The 16,639-nt window shown below is 30.6% G+C and overlaps 1 protein-coding gene across 5 annotated transcripts in view; it reads right to left on the bottom strand.

Annotated features, from left to right (window-relative positions):
* The window catches only part of MBD5 (methyl-CpG binding domain protein 5), a 143,009-nt gene that overhangs the window by 99,007 nt on the left and 27,363 nt on the right, over positions 1 to 16,639 (bottom strand). The gene's annotated exons all lie outside the window — the stretch shown is intronic.

The raw sequence follows: 16,639 nt of genomic DNA on the forward strand, positions 1-16,639 counted from the left end.
CTGACATCTCGACTATATTGAATCTATTACATTAGTGCAATTCTCCATTTAGATCTTTAATGTTGCTCAATAGTTTATAGTTTTCCCATAGAGATCTTGCACACTTTTGTTCTTTTTATTTCTATATACTTTGTCTTTATAGCTGTAGTAAATAGTATCTTTTTTACCATTAGTTTATGTTAGAAATGTAACTTATTTTTGTATATTTATTTTATAGTCACCTTGCTAAACTCTCATGTTATTTCTAATACTTTAAATTCTTTTGAATTTCCCCTGTAGACAATCATGTTATCTACAAACAAAGGCAGTTTTATTTCTTCCTTTCAAATGCTTATACAGTCACCCCTCAGTATGGAGGGCAAGGACAAAATGGTTCCAGGAACCCCTGTAGATACTAAAATCCCAGGATGCTCAAGTCCCTTATATAAAAAGGCATAGTATTTGCACATAACCTAGGTACATCCTCCTACATGCTTGAAATTATCTCTAGACTAACAATATTTAATGCAATATAAATTCTATGTAAATAACTGTTATCCTGTACTGTTTAGGAGATAAGGACAAAAATAAGTCTGTGTGTGTTTAGTATAGACACAACTATAGTAGAGGCATACGTTATTTTATTTTGCTTTATTATTTTTATAGATAGTGTGTTTTTTACCAATTGAAGGAAAGACCCTCCACCAGCAAAAAAATTACCACTTGCTTTACTGCGGTACTTACTTTATTGTGGTGGTCTGGAACCAAAACCACAGTATCTCCGAGGTATGCTTATACACATCAGCAACAGAACATGTATTTTACCAAGTATTTTAAATCCATGGTTGGTTGAATCTGCAAATGTAAAATCCATGGATATGGAGGACCAACTGTACCTGATATTTCTTTTCTGTTCTTGCTGTGAGGACTCTGATCTCAACAAAAATATTACATTGTCCTGTTATGATTTTAAAGAAAATGCCTCTAGGAATCCCTAGCCACAGCAATCAGATAATAAAAAGAAATTAAAGGCATACAAATTGGAAAGGAAGAAATAAAACTGTCATTATTTGCAGATGACATGATACTATATATAGAGAACCCTAAAGATTCCATGATAAAACTATTAGAACTGATAAATGAATGAATTAAAGTAGCAGGTTATAAAATTAATATTAAGAAATTGGTATTAATATTTTCACATACTAATAATCAACTATCAAAAGTGGAAATTAAGAAAACAATCCCATTTACAATTATATCAAAAAAAGAAAAACCACCCTAGGAATAAATTTCACTAAGGAGGTAATAGACCTATACTTGGAAAACTGTAAAACACTGACAAAATAAACTGAAGATGATAGAAATAAATGGGAGCATATACTGGGATCGTGGATAAGAAGAATTATCATCATTAAAATGTCCATACTACCCAAAGCAATCTACAAATTCAATGCAATCCTATCAAAATAACAATGGCATTTTTCACAGCACTAAAACAAATAATCCTAAAATTTATATGGAACCACAGAAGACTCAAAAAGCCAAAACAATCTTTTTAAGAAAGAACAAAGTTGGGCATATCATGCTACCAGATATCAAACCATACTACTACAAAGACTAAAGTATTCAAAAGAGCATGGCACTGGTGTTAGAACATATACACAGATCAATGGAACAGAATGGAGAACCCAGAAATAAATCCACGTCTACATGGCCAATTAATTTATGGCAAAAGAGGCAAGAATATACAATGAAGATAGTCTCTTCATAAATGGTGTTGGGAAAAGTGGACAGACACATGTGAAAGAATGAAACTGGATCACTTTCTTACACAATATACAAAAATAAATTCAAAATGAATTAAAGACTTAAATGTAAGACCCAAAGCCATAAAACTCCCAAAAGAAAACAGAGGCAGTAAACTCTTTGACATTGCTCTTAATAACAGTGTGGACATGTCTCCGAAGGCAAGGGAAAAAATAAATGATTAGGACTACATTAAACTAAAAAGTTCCTGTACAATGAAGGAAACTATCAACAAAATGAAAAGAAACATACTGAAATTGAAGAAGCTACATGCCAATGATACATCTGATAAGTGATTAATATCTAAAATATATAAGAAACTCATATAACACCAAAAAAAGAAACAATTTGATTAAAAGATAGACAGAGAACCTGAATATATACTTCTCCAAAAAGGAGATATAGATGGCCAACAGACATATGGAAAGATGTTCAACGTCACTAATCATCAAAGAAATTCAAACTAAAACCACCTGCCAGAATGGCTATCATCAATAAATCAGAAAACAAGTTTGGTAAGGATGTGGAGAAAAAGTTCCCTTGTGTACTGTTGGTGGGATTGCAAATTGGTGCGGCCACTAAGGAAAAGAGTTTGGCAGTTCCCCACAAAATTAAAAGTGAAACTACCTTATGACCAGCAATTTTTACTTCTGGATGTGTATCCCATGATATGCAAAGCACTCAATCGAAAAGATATATGCACCCCTGTGTTCACTGTAGTGTTATTTACAATAGTCAAGACATGGAAGCAACCTAAGTGTCCATTATTAGATGACTGGATAAAAAAGAAGTGGTACATAAATACAATGAAATATTACTTGGCCATAAAGAATAATGAAATCTCACCATTTATGACAACATGAATTTACCTAGAGGGTAATATGGAAGTAAAATAAGTCAGAGAAAGACAAATACTGTATGATTTCATTTACATGTGGAATCTGAAAAGCAAAATAAACAAACAAACAACACAAAAACAAACTCATAGATAGAGAACATTTTGATGGTTGCCAGATGGGAGTGGGTTTGGGAGGATAAGTAAAAAAGAGGAAAAGATTAAGATGTACAAATTGCCAGTTATAAGAACATCATAGGGATATAAAGTACAGCATAGGGAATATAGTCAATACTATTGTAAAAACTGTGTATTGTGTCAGATGGGTGCTAAACTTATTGGGATAATCATTTTATAAATTACATAAATGTCTAATCACTATGTTGTACACCTGAAACTAATTGTATGGTAATTGCAATTGAAAAATAAAATTTTGCTAAAAGGTCTTCCCGACCCCGCTGGGATGATTCAATTAAATTTTTTATAAATCTATTGAAATAATGCTTTTTCTACTTTAATTTGTTAATATGCTAAATGACACATATAGATTCCACTCTCTCACCCCCAATGTTAAATTATACTTGCATTTTTTTAATGCCCTTCTTGATCACGATGTATTTTCTTTTTAAAAATATATTGTTGTATTTAGTTCGTTAATGTTTTGTTTAGAACTTGATATTAATATTTGTGAGAATGAACTGTACTTTTACTTCCTCTTGCATCTTTGTCTGGTTTAGATATTAAGATTTTGATCTTTGGAGTGAATATTAAGGTTTTGATATAGATATAGCTGTTTATTGTTGAGTTTTAGGATATTTCTTCTTTTTCTTTCTCTGGAGGAATGTGTACATGTGAAATGATCTTTATTTGAAAAGTCAGAGGTCAGTTTTATCTGTGCAGGACTAGTTTTTTTAATGAGAAGGTTTAACCAAATATTTAATTCTTTAATGGTTACAGGATTATCTTGGCTTTTAATTTTTTCTTGAGTCACTTCTAGTAAGATACAATTTTTAGGAGCTTGTACTTTTTACCTAAATTTTCACAATTTATTGGTATAAAGTTGTTCACACTATCCTCTTATTTTTTAAATCTCTATTTGATTTGTAGGTACGTGGCCTCCTCCTTTTTTACTCATAATATCATTTACTTCTGCTTTTTCTCTTTAATTTTTCTATTTTATAGATCTTTTAAGAGATCCAATTTCAGGCTCTGTTGATCTCACCTGATAAATGTATGTTTTCCATTTTATTAATTTTTACCCATTATCTCGTTCTTTTCTTTTTTTTTAAGGGTGTTGATTACTTTCTAATTCATTAAATTCGAAGTCTTGGTCATTATAATTTTCAGCCTCCCTCCTTTTCTAATGTAAGAATGTAAAGTTATATATCCTATAATTTTGACATATTTAGTTTTGTTCAATTAAAAGTACAGGTATCCTTTGCTTTCTGAAAGTCCGTGTTATGTTACTTCGCTTTCATGAAAGACCTACCTTAGTACAGTAATGGCTTTTTCCTAAAAGCAAAAATTCTCTTCAGATTTCTTCTTTGATTAGAGAACATGGGTACAAATAAGTCTTTTGTAAAAGTAAAGTGGCATAATGTAAACTTTCATAAAGTGGGGGATACTCTTCACTTTATACCATTTCAATGAAAGTAGAGGAATACTCTACTTTCCGATGGTGAGGGAAACCTGTACTTCTTTTTTGGTTTATAAGTTATTCGATAGTCTTTTAAAAAATATTTACAAATGTATAACATTTAAAAATTTATCTTTTTGCTAATGACTTATTTATATGTCAGAGGAGACAGTCTATAAGACAATTCTTTGAAATTTATTGACACTTTGTGGTAAAATATGGTCAATTTTTGTAAGTTATTAATCACTTGAGAAGAATGAATCATATTCTCTAATTGCTGGATATTCAGTTCTAGACAGACAAATATATGTTAAAATTTATTGACATTAAATTTATCTATTTCTTCCTTTAATTTTATTGAATTTTAACATTTCAGTATATTTTGAAGCTATATACTAAATATATGAGCATCGTAATCATCTTTTATACTTTTTTAGTGGGTTACCTGGGAAATTTTACAATGCATACTAGTAATCGATAGTGTATTACTCCCCAGGCTTTCTTGCTACTGTTGTCTGACATTATGTTTTGTCATTTTTTCAACCTCCGAAACTTTAAATAATAATATCTGTTAACTGTTAGGAGTATAGTATTTTACATAGATTTTATTGGATTTACTACTATTTGCCATTTTTCTTTTTTACTCATTCTTCTAGCATCTCATATTTTCCTTTGGAATTATTTGCTTTTTCTGTCATTTTACTGATTTATTTTTCTTAATTATTTCCTTTTAGAAGTTCCTTTAGTTTATGCCTCTTGGTGGTAAACTCTTTGTTTTTGGTTATTTATCATATTTACACCCTTGGCTTTAAACAAAGTTTTGCTAGGCACCGAATTTTAGGTTGACAAATATTTTCTCTCAACAATTTGAAAATATTCCATTGATGTCTAGCTTCTATTGTTACATTAAGGAATCTGTCGTCCATTTCACTGTTTCATGTGATGCGTTTTTCCTCCTCAGGCTGCTATTAGCATCTTTCCTTATCTTTGATGTTCTGCAGTTTTACTACACAATCTCAAGGTACAAATTTCTTTTTATTTCTCTTGCTTGTTACTTATTGTTCTTCTGCTATCTGTAGACCTCTGTTTTTCACCGTTTCTGAAAATTTTTCAGTTATTAGCTCTTTAAATATCATCCGTCCTTCATTTCTTCTATTTTCTCTGCCAGAATACTTGCTTAGTCTTAGAATTTCAAATTTTAGCCTAAAAATCTCTACCTTTATTACATGTTTTTCATATATTTGTTTTTCTTTACTGTATTATTGTTTTTAAACATCTCTTCCAATCCACTAATTCTCTCTTCAGCTTTGTCCAACCTGGTATATAATCCACTCTGCCAACTACTTATCTTTTTACTCTTAAAGCTCTCATCCCCTCTCTTCTTTACTCTGCTTTGTTTTATATGAGGTGGGGAGTTTGCCAATAACTGGCTCTCCTGACAGTTTTCCTATTAAGTTCTTCTAATAGGAGGTGCCAACGAGAGATTATAAGAAAAGAGTTGCTATTTGGGCAGTAGGGATAAGGTGGAACTGGAACCCATAAGTTTGGAAGAGGTAGTGATATTTTGGTAATTCCAACTATGGTTGAGGTAACATCACTTTGGTGAATCCAAAAGTGACTGTGACAGCTTCCCAGTGGGTTTAGGCTTACAGGCTCTACCCAAGGAATGTTAGCAACTTCTGAGCTCTGGATATTATTTCTTTTTCCTCTTATTTTGCTCTGTTAGTTATCCTCACTGCTCTTCTGGTTCTTTCTAATAATTTGTCTAACCAAGTCCCTATATTAAACTGTCCCTGTTTAACATAATTAGAATAGTTTGTTTCCCTAACTAGATACTAACTAACACATTCATCTACTAAGGATTTCTTTTTCATTTCAACAATTATATTTTCCACTTTTGTAAGTTCAATTCTGCTAGACTATCTTAAAAAACATTTTAAATTTGCTTTATTATTATTTTTTTATATCAGCCAGTTCAATATTTGTAGTTGCTGGGGGTCTAAATGTATAATTTTGCATTTCTACTAACTCTCATTCATGGTAGCTTATTTCCTTATATGTTTGCTGGACTTTGATTATGAATTCATATTTGATTGACATAATCTGTAAACAAAACACAAAAGAGAAAAAAAAAAAACCCATCTCAGGGCCTTAAGTGAGAATTATTTCTTTCAGATTCTCCATCTTGCTGTTGGCCTATAGCATTCTTCCTGGATTAATTACTATTATTTTTATTTTGCCATTAAGACTACTCCACCTGTCTTATGTATTTACTGCTCACACTTTAGTTTCAATCCAGGCTTTTTTTTTTTTTTTATTTCCCTGCTTGTTGAGATTTTACTTCTACCTGAGGAAACTAGCAACGAAATAACATTAAATTTCTAAAAAAATTCTTTTAATATAGCAATGCAGACTACCAAGAATGTCTTCCATCATTTTTTCCAATGAAATATTTTGTTTAATTTTAACAATACATAATAAAGTATGAATATCAGTTTCTAATGCTTCATTAAATTATTATTATATAATATACTCCAATCTCTCCAAATTCTTTCCATTGAGTATAATAATAGGTAAAATTTAAATCTCAATTAATATTAAAAATAGGAAGATAGAAGCCACAAAATATTTGTTACTCTCTAAACAGGTCAATGGATAGCCAATAACTACATGTTAGTAATTACCTAATCACATAATTTGTAAATAAGTACTTTTCTTATGTATATTAATCAAATAAACATAAGATATACAAAATTCTAAGTGAATTTTTATAGAATAATGGATGTGATGGAGATACATTAAGATAAAACTAACCAAAATTTATAAATAAAAAAACACATTAAAATTTAGTGAGTCATTTCAAGACAAACTAAGATAAATATTTGTCTCTTACTTTTAATAATAAAAAATCCTTAAGTATTTCTGGTAAGGAAAAAAGTCCTTTCTAGCACAGCCAATGAGCTATTTATGACAACGTATAAAAACTAAACTATCCTGATAGAAAGCTGAATTATTTATTCTACCTAAAAGCCATATGAAAAGAAATTTAATCATGCTTTCTTACTTTCTTTTACTGCTTAAAAGAAATGCTTAAAATAAGGAAATTAGCCACTACTCTTCAATCTTGGAAAGGCGTGCTCCTAAACTCTTAAAACAAGTTAGCAATTTTGGGAGTTAATTTAAAAAAGTAGCAATATGATTCAGGTCAACTTTGAAGTTTATCAGGAAACCAAAAAGTCATTAAACTGATTTTTTTACTATTTTATCTTTGCTTAGAATAGTTAAGGATTAATATAAAACCATTTCACTCACATAAACTATCACTTCTTAAGGAGTGAATATATATATAAATTAATGAGTAGTGCAGAAAGCATTTTAAAAAAGGCGATTTATATGGCTTATCTATATAGTTCCTTACGAATGCTCTGAATTACAAAAGAAAATACAGCAAAGCTTTTTAAAGAGGGTTTCCAGGCTCAATTCTAAATCTTAACTACAATATAATAACTAATTTCTGCATTGTGGGAACATTTTTCCAAGTAAGTTTAATGTAACAATAAAATGGATACTTTAATTTTATTTGTTCCCATGATAACTTTAAGAAATATGCACTTACTCAATTCAACAAATTTTTGAAGCACAAAGTTTAAATTCAAAGCTTGACCTAACTTTCCTTTTCCTCCCTTCCTTCCTATACATACCTACTGTCAAGACTAACCTTGAAGAAGGGACAGGATGTAGAATATTTATACAGTATAGAAGGGGCAGAAGACAAAGCAAAAGAAATATTGGAGGCCTACGGAGAAGAGACAAATTTTCAAACTCCTTTTCAGATTTATATATTTTCCTACATTTTGATGAAAAAAATTTAGGGGAAGCAGTGAGAGGTATATAATTACAACATCAGTGATAAGATTGGAAGAATCACAGAGAAAGCAAAGGAGGCATTTATTTATTTGTGTAAGCTGTCCACTAGGCAAAGACATCAAAGTTGCGTCTTAGTTGCTCTCAACAGGCAATGATTTTTGATTTCAGGATAATTTATCAATGTCTGAAGACAATTTTGATTATCATTTTGGGTGTGCGTGTGTATGTGTGTGGGTATGCATGTGCTATTGGGATCTAGTGGGTAGAAACCAGAGATGCTGCTCACATCCTATAATACACAGGATAACTCCCTTCAAAAAGAACTATTCATTCTAAAATGTCAACAGGGCTGAGGGTGAGAAACCCTGACACATGTGTGCCCCTCTTTCAGTTCAAGTAAGAATGATGGTTAGAGGAACTAACATTTGGCAGAAGTGATTCATTGAGAAAATTATTTGGCTGCTTACTGAAGGCAAAAATTGGATAAATTTCCCAGAGAAAGACAATGTATCTGATGCCTCAAAAATTTTAAATGATGCAATGAAGATTTAAGATGAAAGTTAATCTAGTTCACTTATCAGTGGACATTGGTCACCAGAGGCTGCCACAAAGTTTTGAATACTTTCCTTGTATTTTGTTAATTTTCTATAATATGATCTTAATCTTCTTAGGCAGAAGTCAGAAAACTAGCATTCTCAGATTGTCTTACAGTGAGGTAAGTAACTTAGTTCCCAGCAATCAAATTCAGAAAGTGTGATTTGAAATTGGAAGCAAGCAACCTGTGGATGCAACCCCTCTTGGAAAACCTGATGTGTTTGTTGGTGAAGATATTAGGTTCTTTGGGGATGACAGTGCTTCAGACTGATGTAACATAAGCGCTGGGTACCAGTGGAAGTAGTGTTTCTGCTAGAGGATCTCCTGGAACATGCTTGTACATGTATTGACTGGGTAACTACAAAGCTGGCTCTCTGGTCCTGCTGGAGTCTGTTAGCTACTTAATTACTACCTTTTAACGTGTCTTTTTTATTGTTAAACCGACTAGAGAGAAGTATATTATTTGTAATAAAGAATTAAGACTCACAGAAAAATATATGATTTAAAATTATTTCTTCCCTAAACTTTTTTGTTACTAATAAATTTACTAAAGATTTAGCAAGAGGCCTAAGGCACACTATTAAACCACCGTGTTTTGGATCTGGTGCTTAGAGTATTTTTGTTAATAATATGTATCATACTTTGGAAAGGATGATAAAATAAGAAAAAAGTCCAAGGCTGTGGCATTCAGGATCAATATTTAACATAAAATTTGTTTGCACACAGCAGGCATTAAATAATGTTAGCTAAGAGGTTAACCTCAATTCGAAATAAAATCACTATATTGTAATAATGATCAGGTATTTAAAATAGTATTGTTTTCTAATGTTAAGTTAAAAAAAGCACACATAGGAGGAAAAAATGCTTCAAAATATAAGTATAGTTATTATATTTTATATATATAAACATATGTATATTGAACACACACACACACTCTCTCTCTCTCTCTCTCTCTCTGTCCTTCTCATCTCAACCCTAGGTCAAGGGAATAAGCTGGTCACCTTCAGTATTTTCTACTATTGGAAAGTACTTTAAGTGAAAGACCAGCAAGAGCTAGACCTTCTTATTCTTCTCTTTATTATTGCTTTAAATTTTAGGTTATATTTAGAAATTGTTCAATAAGCACTTGTTAACTAAATGTAATTTATAAAGATTTTAAAAAATTAGAAAACTGAACACCTTTAAGACTGCTAAGAACAAATACAGGACCTGGTCTCATATTGCTTAATATGGCTCAAGGGTCTTTTACATTGTAAAACATACTATGACAATTGAGAATTGTTAAACACCTACATATACATTCAGAATTGTTCCAAACTCTATTTGACTTTGTAATTACAAAATACTTGGGCATGTGCATGTTCCCTGTGTGTACACACACACACACACACACACACACACACACACACACACACACACTTATTTAGCCTGGAACAAGTAAATAGGACTGTGTGCAATGTACTTACTAAACTTTGCAATAATTCTTGGTGTGGCATTATTGGCACCTAGTCACCGCTGTAACAGTAATGTAATCAAGTAAGCCTAGATTCAACACTTAAAAGGAAAGTACTGAAAAAGGTGAGTATGGTGAAAAGCCACAAAGACAATTATAGTATTATAAATAATTCTAATTAGTAAATACTTTAAAAAACTGATTGTAGTCACCTAATGACTATTGAAAGTATTTTATTTGGCTTATATTTTTATTGAGGCTATTACAATAAATGTAACTGTTTTCAGTCCCCAAAAGAAAGGTGACTTGCATGTAGATAGAAGTATGTCCATTTTAAAGTTTAAGTCATGATCAATATTTATGTCATATTATTACCATTAATTTGAAATTTTCAATTATCTTAAGGGTTCTATTATACTCTGGTCCAGAAAGTCTTATGGTTTATCAATTATTGTAAAGATAATGGATATAATGTATGACAAGTAAAAGCAAAGATGGTATTTATAAAACCTCTCCTTTCAAAAACAAATACAGAACCCATCCATTTGTATTTTTCACCATAGCAGATACAAATCAGTAAAGATCATTACTGTGTTAGGTTATTATTTAGGTTATTCAATATGTACTTCTCACTTTAATAAATGTTATCACTTAACAAGAGCTATTATACACCAAATTGACTGAAGTCTACCAAAATCATAAATGGAAATAAAAAATAAAATCTTATCAAAGATATTCTTTCCCTCTGCCCCCTGAAAACTTTGAATAGCTAAACCTGTTAAAACAATTAGACCTGCTTACTTTCCTACAGTATTCTATAACTAATTTCTCATTTTTCATTCAAGTTTGTTCTTACCAAAATTAAATTTTGTAGCCATATCAACACATAATTCTTTTAAAAATTAGATATGAACTATATACAGCTAAACTATGTGTTTATTCCCGTATGCAACTAAAAGATGCAGGTCTTCCTTACACTATAGAGAGCTAATGAGAACGACGACTCAAAGGCTAAATTACTTTTCCTTGGTTACCCTACTAGTAGAGTTGGTCAAAATCGTTGGCAGAACTATAGAAAATAACAATGACTGCCTAACACTCAACACTCAAAAGTACTAATGACTTTCCATTAAATCTTTTTGTATGATATTTAACTATTAAATTCCTAAAACTTTTCGAGCCCACTATATTTTCTTCCATTTATTTCATTTCACTTAAACTCATGTTCTCTTTGCTAACCTTTCCCATCTTCTTACCTTTTGTTTTAATTTCTTTATTCTCACTTTTTCCTGGATTTGGAAATCTTCCTCTCTGTTCAAGGCTTTTTCTCCAAATTCATTATTACTACATTTCAGAAATATTGCTTCATAACACTTTCTTACCAGTGAAGGCTCACAGGGTAATCATGATTTACTGTCCTTCACCTAACAAGGATGAAAGTAACGATCCAACAATTATTAGTAGGCTATGAGTTTGAATTGGATGTCTAGTAGTAAAAGGCGGATTTTCATTAATGAACCTATATTGTTTTCACTAGGTACCACTGCAAGTCAATAGTATGAGGTATATTGCCTGAATTATATGTGTATCAGTTAACCATAAAGAGCCCAACAATCAGAAGAAATAAGGCAAATGTTTTCTTTAAAAAAAATCCTTATTATCATTAAATATCTAATACAGATGACAAGAGTATATATGTTATGACATTTAACATATCATAGACATTTAATAAATTGTGTTAATAAGACTAATGTTTATCTTCAAATAAGCTGATTTAGATGACAAAACTCACCTCCTGTTTTTCTAGTCCCATCTTTCGTAATCAAAATCACTGACTTCCAAAACTAACTAGCTGGGGTAAAGCATTCCTGCTCAGACCTCCACAGCATATTGTGCTTACTTTGATCACATTTATTATATTGCACTATCATTGTTCAGTTTTCTTAAGCAACGAGAATGGGACTAGATCTTCTCTATCTGCAACTTTAATCCAAGCATAGTACCTACATATGTGTACATAATTTATATTGAATGAATAAATGAATACAAGCCAAATGAATACAGCTTTTTCAACAGGGTTGTCAATTACTACACTAAGGGTGAATTTAATATATTGATTTTTTAAATATAAAGGTCGCTAGATATTTAAGAGAGTCATAATACTGGTATTATGGGAAAAATAACCGAAAAGAAATCATTTTCCTATTCCCGATTGAGCTATACCAGTTAGGAGATTAGAGAACCAAAAAGGCTTTCATAGGAAGTATAAGAAGATGATAAAAACATCTGAAGTAATACAGACCTCAACTTGAGATTCTGAGCCTTTTGTTCCCACTCTAAATTATGAACTTCTTGCTAAAAGATCGGACAGTTTGGAGAAGCTTTAGCAAAATTTTGAAAATCTTAAAGTTCTGGAATTAACCTAGTATTTATAGCCTAGTTTCCTGGAGTATTTTTTTCTCCATCTGCTGGCTGTTGATATGCTGTAACCTTATATTCAGATTACAGAGGCACAGCAAAAATGAGTTTCTTTTTTTTAAACTATGTTACAATAAAAATTTGGCTTCAAATCTTGGTGTGAGACAGCTATTCTCTCATTAAAAAATATGAATGAGAAAAAAAGTAGGTCAATATTGGTGCTGAATTCTTTCTCTGTAAATAAACGCTTCAAGATTTAATTCCATAAAATAATTTTACATGATGACAGAGGACCATTTATTTTCTCAGAGAAAGTATATGTTCATTCAAAATATAGAATATTATTGACATGTTTTATTTAATACATTTTCAATGTAGACTACAAAATCCTTGGTGAGATTAAAAATAAAAACTAAGAATCAAAAAAATTTATTTGCTGAAATGCTTATACATTTATCTTTCTTTAGAAAGCTATTATGTTTTCCATGAGGAAACAATTTTTCATCTCTTAACATTTATGCTAAGAAAAACAATATTCCTTCTTACATAGAAGCATCAAAACAATTTTAAAATCTTGCTTCAAACATATTCATATATTCACACATGCTTGGTCCCTCCTAGTTAATCCCTCCCACTTACACGTCTGATTCTGGTTCAGACTCTTGGATTCAAAAATTATACCAGGTGTTATTTGAATGTATGATAGTCTTTGTCTTCCCATTATTTATTAATAAACAGTGAATATCTTTAAAAAATTAAACTACAGTACCATTTAATCTTCTGGATTTTATTTTGACTTACCAACTCTTAATGTCAAACAACCAAAAAAGTAATATTTGATTTCTGAACAGAAAACAAGTATTAATTTGCTTGTAAAGACTATATAGGTCTACAGAGAATGTAGAATTTATACTTAGAGAAAGGTAAAGGAAGTAAAACATAATTTTACTTCCCCATATGTAAATAGGCATAATATATACAAATAACATACATAATGCAAATATACATATCATGCCAGATTTTTAAAAAATTGCGATGTACTAAAAATATTTAAAATTGCGTATATTTTAATAATTATCACCTTTTAAAAAATAAAACACTATGGTAATTTATGATACAAAGTAAGTATCAAAAACTAGGTAATTTCTTAGTACAAAGTCTTTTAAAAATATGTTTTTCAATTTAATAAATAATCACCTTTATAGAGTGGTGACAATGATTTATTATAAAATATAGGTGGCAGAAAAGGTTCCTAGACAAAACTTTTGTTATACTTGATCTAGCCAGGTAAAGTGGGGGGATGAAGAATAAGTAACATGTGGCAGGTGGGGCAGAGATTGTGGAGAGAGTAAACGTAGTGGTTTTATGTGTCTCTTGAAATAGCTGTCTACCGTACGTCCTCCAAGGGCATTCACTTAAAATATTAATATCTTGAATTTGTGTGGTACATTTGCATAAAGAATTTAATATGGCTCACAAATACATTATAGTTTACCTTTCCTTGAGGAAGGAAGATTATTAATCGCCATATTAATTTTGCTTCATAATTTTATCATTTTGGACAAAGAGCAAGAGTTTGGCCTTTTTTCTTATACATCTAGAAAATTTGACCTATTATAGTGAAATAGGCTTTAACTCTTAGTGGGTATACTCAAGTTTTAAAAAGTTATTACAATTTTTCATTTCGGTGTTAAGTTCAAACTTGGAGAAATGTTCCAAGAATAGGATGAGGTATTCTTCAGAAACTTCCTCCAGATTCCTTAGTTGTTTACATTTTGCCCCATTTGCTTTATCATCTAAGTATTTAATTTGTTCTTTTCAGAGTAAATTGGAGGGATGTGTCAATTTACTTCTAAAAACTTTAGTAAATATTTCCTTAGAACGTGGACATTCTCTTACATAATGACTATACAGTTTTAAAAACCAGAAATTTAATATATCTAACCCATGGTCCATATTCAATTTTTAAATAATTGTCCCTATAATTTCTTCTGTAGCATTTTATACTTTTTTAAACCTCTGGCCAAGATCCAATCCATTATCACATATTAAGTTATTTGTTAATGTCTCTTTAGTTTCATTTAAAATGGAAACTTTACTCTCCTTTCTTTGCCTTCCTTGATTTTGACATTTTTGAAGAATGCAGGCCAGTTATTTTGCTAAATGTTCATCATTTTAAGTTTGTCTGATGTTTCCTCATGATTAGCTTTAGGTTATGCATTTTGGTGGGAATACTACAGAGGCAATGCTGTGTCCTTTTCAAGTTCATTGTACCAGAAGGCACATGAAATGTGGGTTTTATTCAATATTGGTGGTGTGAACTTTGATCACTTTGTTAATGGGATGTTCATCAGTTTCTCCACTGTCAAATTATTGGCTTTTCTTTAGAATTGCTAGGTAATTTGTGGGGAACTATTTTGAAATTATTATTCTCACTAATTTCAGCTTCCATTCACGATTTACTAACCCCATTATCCCTTCTATTAGTTGGCATTCTAATTTAAGGAAGAGCTCTCTCTTCTCTCTCATTTATTTATTTATTTATTGTTGTTTGTTTGTTTATTCCTTTATATTGGTATTGACAGGAGGATTTTATTTTACTTAGTGTTATAATTCATTAATATTGTTATTTATTTTGATGCTCAAATTGTCCCAGATTTGGCCACTGAGGATCTTTTCAAGCTGACTTCTATCTCGAATGTTTTTTGCAAATAAATTTTTCTTTAAAAAAAGCCCAATTATTACACATTTCACTCTACCTCCAAATAAATAAAATATTCCTCTATTATTTTTGTGTTTTCATAGCAGAAAGTTATTATAATGTCAAATTAAAAAATGTTCTAACAGAATAAGCTATAACATATGACACTGATGATTAATAAATTAAGTGATGAAAAACACTTTCTATTTTAGAAAAACCATTTCTTCTTTAGCTATTATTTCCTTAAGAGTTGTAAGATATACATTTTTTGAAGTAAAAAATGTCATGTGCATAGTTTTAGAGTATTTTATCTAAAAACCATAAAGACTAACACTATATAAAAACTTAAAAAATCTTTAATAGTCTATTCTGCATACTCTAAGATCATGCATATAGTATTTTTAATTAATTAGGTCTAACTAAATGCGGAGTTATGATGCTGTAACCTAAGATATTTTTTCAAATAACATTGGTCCCTGACAAGCAAACAACTGGAATTTTTGCTTGTAAATGTACAGTCCTCTTTTTTTTCTTGTAATAAGAAAAATATAAATAGATAATTTAAAATCACTGAATATAACATTTCAGAATTATAAGGAAGTTTGGAATATATTCAGTCCTGTATTTTCCAAACTATGTTCTGAGAATCATTTAATTTATGTAGTTGAGATATAGGACAAGACAGAAATTTTTAATACTATATCCATCTTTTGGAAATTCAAAATACATATTAATATTGGGTGTAGAAACTTAACTTTGTTCAATCTAAATTTCCTATTTTGAGCACCAGACTTAGAATTATTTTTGAAGTTCATTCTTAATATCTAGCTGGGAAATGGCAATCTCATTTTTCAGAAGAGAACAGTCTTCTGTTATGCCTCATAGATAGTTGACGGCAAAGCCAAAACAGAAAATCAAAACTCCTGACTATTGGTAGTTCTGTGTGTTTCATTGCAATGCATTACTTCCTATATTAACGCAAGATCACCTCAGGGCCTTTGCAGCTGGAGTCCTCTTTACCAAGAATAGCAAGAGTAGAATATAGTAATTGTGAAACATGCTTTGATGTTCTAATTAATGTCTAGTGATTGCTGTCCAAATTACAAGATCAGTGGTTCTGTGCTGTGGAGTTTAGCTTCTATAATTTAACATACTATATGACCTTTAAAAATAAGTAGTTATGGTAATTTCCGATTTATCTGACCAAATAAATAATGTGAGTCCTTGTATTACAGACCAGATCCTGTGCAAAGTTGCAACAGCTATACTAGTAAATATTGGACAAATTCATTCATTCATTCAGCATATAACTGACCTTTAAAAAATAGCTTTGCAACATCTCTCTTT

This window comes from Rousettus aegyptiacus, unplaced genomic scaffold, assembly GCF_014176215.1.
Source record: "Rousettus aegyptiacus isolate mRouAeg1 unplaced genomic scaffold, mRouAeg1.p scaffold_m13_p_2, whole genome shotgun sequence".
In the NCBI taxonomy this organism is placed as follows: Eukaryota; Metazoa; Chordata; class Mammalia; order Chiroptera; family Pteropodidae; genus Rousettus; species Rousettus aegyptiacus.